This window comes from Silene latifolia, chromosome 7 (assembly GCF_048544455.1).
Source record: "Silene latifolia isolate original U9 population chromosome 7, ASM4854445v1, whole genome shotgun sequence".
Lineage (NCBI taxonomy): Eukaryota > Viridiplantae > Streptophyta > Magnoliopsida > Caryophyllales > Caryophyllaceae > Silene > Silene latifolia.
The window spans coordinates 91,772,730-91,778,851 of record NC_133532.1 but is presented as its reverse complement, the minus strand read 5'-3'; the positions used below and the strand labels follow the sequence as shown (position 1 = coordinate 91,778,851).

Genomic DNA, 6,122 nt, shown 5'->3' with positions numbered 1-6,122 from the left:
TACCCATTTCATAATAAATTATCTCTATTTTTTTACCTAGGATTTTCGATCGATCAATACTTTTTAGATTGTAAGACAAAATAATCGTAAGATTCGGATCAATTTTTTTTATAACAAAGAACAATAAGTTATAACATATCTTATTGGAAATCGCTTATATTTTTTTTGTCAATCATTAATTATAACTTTAAGTTTAGGAATAAGTTTAAAATTAATTATTTCACATAACTTTTAAGTTTAGGGGTAAGTTTAAAACTATGAAAACAAATTGATATACGCACCGTAACTGCACATTTTCTGTATCTTATTTGAATCAATGTAAAGCGTTGTTAAGACTTGTAAAAATAAGAAGGTGATTTCTATCTTTGAGAAACCAACATACTCAACACATACTCTTCATTATGTTCATGATATATCAATACATAAAACCTTCTTAGTTAAAACAAATATATAAAAAAATACGGAGTATTAGAGACCTGCATACGCATTTACAAATAACAGTAGAGAAACTCTAAGAAATTGTATAAATACAATTTTCATATAATTAGTAATTTTCACAGTTTTAGATCAATACAAATTGATGCAACCTTTAACTAATATAATTACCTTAAAATCAAGACTCCTTTTATTTTTTTATAAAAAAACAAAACAAAACTCTTTAAGAAATAGAATAACCTTAAATTTATTATATTTTAAAGCTCGGTAATTTACAAAACATGGAGACTCTATCGCTTGAAAAGTTCATGTTTTAAATATATATATTGATTGATATTGGTCGTCTTGTATATATATTTCATTTTATTTTTTATGTAGACTTTAATATGTTCTCTTCTTTTTCTCTTTTTATATAGCGTATCTCTAAAAAGTCCGGCTAATATTATTGCAATATAGGTTGCGCAATACATAATTTACTGCTAAAATGAATATGGTATATTAAAAAGTTGTTATTGGGTCCCGTTTTAGCCGTTGTTTCCTCATTACCCTCTCATCTCTCTTCTCACCCTTTCCTCAATGATCATCATCATTCATATCAACAATTTCCTTAATTATATTTTCATTTAAAACCCTAGTCCTGTGATTGAAAGATTCAACCTCTCCACAAAGGAATTTTTTTCTCTCCATTTTGATTATTTCAATAAGGTTAATACGCTATTTTGATCTCTCCAATAGTGTTGTAAGGATTTTTTTTGGGTGACACATTTCGCTGGCGTAAGAGACGATAATTCAAATAATTATAAAATATTTACAGAAGAATGTCGAATTTATACGGTGATTTTAATCAGAAAATTGATTATGTGTTTAAGGTGGTGCTAATTGGGGATTAATTTTGTTGGGAAATCGTGACTATTAGCCGATTTGCGAGGAATGAATTTAGTGTAGATTCGAAAGCGACGATTGGGGTTGAATTCCAAACGAAAACCCTCGTCATTGATAAGAAGATCGTTAAGGCTCAAATATGGGATACCGCTGGACAAGAGAGGTTTTCCCTTTTACGCTCATAAATTTGCATTTTAAATACCGGTAACCAGTTTGCGAATCGAATTCTGTTTATTCATATTTGTGGAGTCGACATATGATATAATAGGAATGATACCCAAATTGCATGTTAGTTGGTGGCATTGTATCATTGTAAAAACTCTTATGAATGCTGATTATAAGTTAACAACTACAATATAGACTTGATTTAAAGAATGTCCAAAAATTAAGTAACACTGACAAACTTAGATGTAAAAATAATGCATTTACTAGTAATGTTCATCATCAATATATTTTGGATTCAGTTATTAATTGGCTCATGATGGAATTATTTTATTTGTAGAGCACATTTATGTTGTGTGTTAAAAACGATATGTATTGTTAGAGTACTCCGTAATACAAATTATCGATTCCCAAGCTCATTAACATTCGTTATAATTCATATTGTATTTCATGTTTGACAAGTTTAAAATACATAATTACATATAAGCAGAATGTATGATGAGGCTATGAAATGCTATGATTTGGACTACAAATGTTGGTTCCATAATGGCGGTAAACCATTATGTGCAACTTAAGATATTGATTATATGGAGTATATTCTTTGGTAGGAGATTGACCGATCAATCATGATACCCTAGTTGCGTCTTTTATTGTCATCGCTAATGAACTTTTAGCGTCGTGGATGAAATTAACGAAGTCAGCCAAATGACCAGATAGACTCCATAGATAACTTTATACTTTTTTTTATTGCATGAATATTTCTATTCGATAGTTCGTGAAAGATAACATCAAGTGACTTGTTTCCATGGCAAAAGCTATTTTATGGATTCCGAACATGCAACTTCTATTACTTATCACTTGGTGTCGGATGAATACCATCTCATATATGAATTCTTATACGAAGTAATTATTCTCTGTTTATGAGATTTTGCTGGGTGGTAGTTCTTAAAGGGACCAGTAAAAATTACGTAAACTTGATATCGATATTCTGTTTGAAATTGTTGATGAATAATGAAAAAACCTTTCTGCTATTTAAACACATATTCAGATGGAAGAAAGACTGACAAATTTCCTACATTTGTATAATATTGCATTTCCTTCGCCGCGTTTCGACTTCTTTTTGTAGATTGAGAATGGTATTTTTGTTACATACACGTTGAATTGTTAGCTAGAGATGGCTTATTAGCGCATTAACATGTTCGATGTTATCTATAATTATTAAATAATGGATATTCTTCATGTTTATATGTGCAAATACGAAGCATTATTCAGCTGACTTTATCAGGTGATTATTTGTTTTAGTTACATATTTTTGGGTGTTTCTGTGTATAATTATTATTTCAAGGATCTTAGCTTGAATAATTTCCCTTATTTAATTGTGCAAGCAGTAAATATTCTATAATTAGTGTCTTAACGGGTTCTTTTACTTGGGCTTATACTTTTTTCTACTGTATAATTTACTTTATGTGCTTAAGGCTAAAGGCAATATAATTACTCGGTTGATAACGCTTTCTCAAAGGAAAAGAAATTTGATGATTACGTCTTTTTGGAGTTCAAGGCCTTTGGTAGGTTTAATTTGGGTTCAAAATAAAGTACAGAGTCAACTAATATAGTGTTCTATTTTATTACAGTGAGAGCGGCCCTAGATTTCTAGCGATCTAATCATCTCTTAATTTTGTTAGATATTGCTTTTATGCATGCGAGTATCAAGTATTTAAATTTTCACATATATATGGAAGGTGGTAGCGGCTTGTATTTTCTACATATCTTGTCAGCCTTGTTAATGTGTCATTGAAGTTTATGGTTCCATATAAGTGATATGATCGCAAAAAATGTTAGAACTATTATTTATGTTTGTCTTGGTGCTTCTATCTAGTAGCCATGTCAATAACCAATACTTATTAATTCATTTAAATGATACACATTTGATCAACTCTACGATATGTTTTCTTTGTTTAGGTATCGAGTCATTTATTCAAGTGCATATTACGAGAGGAGCGATGGGAGCAATGTTAGTGTATGACATGAGCAAGCGACAATCATTTGATCACATAGCACGATGGCTAGAGGAACTAAGAGGTCACGCCGATAAGAATATAGTGATCATGCTAATTAGCAACAAGTGTGACTTGGCCTCTCTTGAGCAAGTGCCTATTGAAGATGCAAAGGAGTTTCTTTGAAAGAGAGAACCTCTTCTTTATGGAGACGTCGGCTCTTGATTCCACTAATGTTGAGACTGCTTTCTTGATCGCTTTAACCGAGATATATCGAATGTCCATAAAAAACGCTCTCGCTCATCGGGGATATCGATACCATTGGCAACGCTTCCCTTCTTAAAGGCACTCAAATAATTGTCCCCGGTCCTGAGATTAGTAACCAAGGGAAAGGAGGTTGTTGCTCATAGTCTAGAATCCTTTTCTGGTTTACTGATTTTCAATATAGTACAAATTTAGGGTGTAATGTTATGTAGTTCTAGAAAAAAAAAAGGCTTCCTTTGTGGCGAGATTTTGGTTTAGGAGTACATTTTTCCATGAAAATATGAGGTCATGTTTCGGCTGAAGGAAATTGAATTGTTAACAGTATTAATCTTGACTAGAGATCTGATTTCGATTCGGTAGAAGCAACCTGAAACCGGCCATTTTCCTATGATTGCGTTTGATAGCGCCTCATAATCAGTCAATGTAACCTCTAAAACACAGATAACTCAGTTGCAATTAGGTTTCTTAGGTGATTTTTAGTACCATGGATTTATGTACAGAGTTTTGCTTTTGATCTGAGGTTCATTCCTTAGAAAGTCTTGACCTTGTGAGTTGTACATATTGTTATAACTTTTACGGTAAAGCGATTGTTAAGAAGTATTGACCGAGGAGGGAATCGAGTCACCACGCTACTGGCATAGATGTCAGACGCATGAGTTCTTAGCAGTCAATGTTATCTCTTGTATTCAGTTTGTACCGTGGTTGTAAAGTGTTAAAGTTATTAACTATAAATGTTCTTTTATTGTCTATTTGATCTACTCCCTCGGGAAACCGAGATGGTAATACCTTCATATACTGGAATGGTCCTTGGTAAGGCATCCTGGTATACGGGGGTGTTACAAAGTGGTATCAGAGCCGACGATTTTGGAACCTGAACCAATGAATCTAATGAATGTAGGGTGTCAACTAAAATGAACCTGGTGTATGTGCGTTGGGAGCCCCGGCCGATGCTAGATTTGGGGTCGGTAGGCGCCCTCACTTCAAAAATCACGGCCCCATCGAGCTTAAGCCAGACACGGGAAATTGGGTAGCTAGTAAAAGTCGTTGTTCAATGATGTTTGCTGTGTGCATCTGAGGTCAAGAACAATGTGTACCAATATGCATGGGTAAGTCAATTGATGTGTTTGATAATGGTTGTGTGATGTGATGGATACTATTTTACAAACATTTGATTTAACTTTGCAGGTACAGTAGTTAATGGGTACATGTGCTTAGGGTGACATGTAAATTGTTTTATAGCAAAGCAAGATATGTAGGTGGAGATGATGATTGAATTGGTAATAGATGTGCAAAAAAAAAATTCGTGTTTATGCGTGTCTATGTGGTAGAAGTAAGCTCTAACAGTGACGAGCCGGTTGCACAGAACTGCGAACTATGCTATTCATTTTGCAGGAACATTAAAGATCCAATTCCATCTCAACTTTTGAAAACTCGATCGAGTAGGAATTTGTACTCGACCGAGTAGACCATACTCGGCCGAGTATGAAGTTGCTCGACCGAGTGCCCATTTTGTGGAAATTAAAATCGCTACCATTCTCGAAAACTCGACCGAGTAAGTAGAATACTCGACCGAGTAGTCGATACTCGGCCGAGTATACTAAGTACTCGACCGAGTACTGCTTTATCGGGGACTAACCGGGTTATACAAAAACCCTATTTTTGTCCCATTCTTTTCTATTTCCGCCTCCCATCTCTTCATCTCCTTCTCTCTAAAACTTCATATTCCTCCTTCCTCAAGCTTTTTGGGTAAATTCTTGGTGTTCAATTTGTCCTTTCTTGCCACAAATCAGTTTAAGGTAAGGTTTTAACTCAAATTCTTCCTTTGTTTTCAAGGTTATGGTATGATTTTATTACTTTCTCCAAATTCCTTTATGGGTAACTGAAATTGAGTCCCCTTCATGTTATTCTTTGGATTTAATTGTATATAAACCTCGATTATACTGTTATTTGAGCAATTTCTTGATTTTAATTGGATTTTTGAGTTCTAGGTTTGCTAAAATCGGAATACCTTGCCTTTTGTTTGATTATCGTACTGTCTTAAGCCTCTTGATGTTGGAAAGAGGTGTTTTTGAGTAAGGTATTGGTGTTTTGAGTAAAATACTTGGTGGTTTGCTGAGAAAATTGCCTTAAAAGTTCGTCTCAAAATTTTTATACAAGTAAAAACAGTCCGTCTTTTGTAAAGTTCTGGTGTGCCTAGTACCTTTGTTAAAGACTTATCTTTTGCAGCATGGTGAAAACCAGAGGTCTACCCAACAAGAGAACCCGTCCTAACGTCCAACTTGAGACGGGTCAGTCAAGCCGTGAACCCGTGGTTCCACCGGTGGAGGCATATCCATCGGTAGTATTCTCTGATTTCAAGCAGCGCAAGGCTTTTGTAGCCTTGAT

At 34.0% G+C, this 6,122-nt stretch overlaps 1 pseudogene; it reads left to right on the top strand.

The window, feature by feature from the left end:
- The first annotated feature begins 1,167 nt into the window (after positions 1–1,167).
- On the top strand, positions 1,168–4,044 carry LOC141591175 (ras-related protein RABA4d-like; annotated as a pseudogene).
- The last annotated feature ends 2,078 nt before the right edge of the window (positions 4,045–6,122 follow it).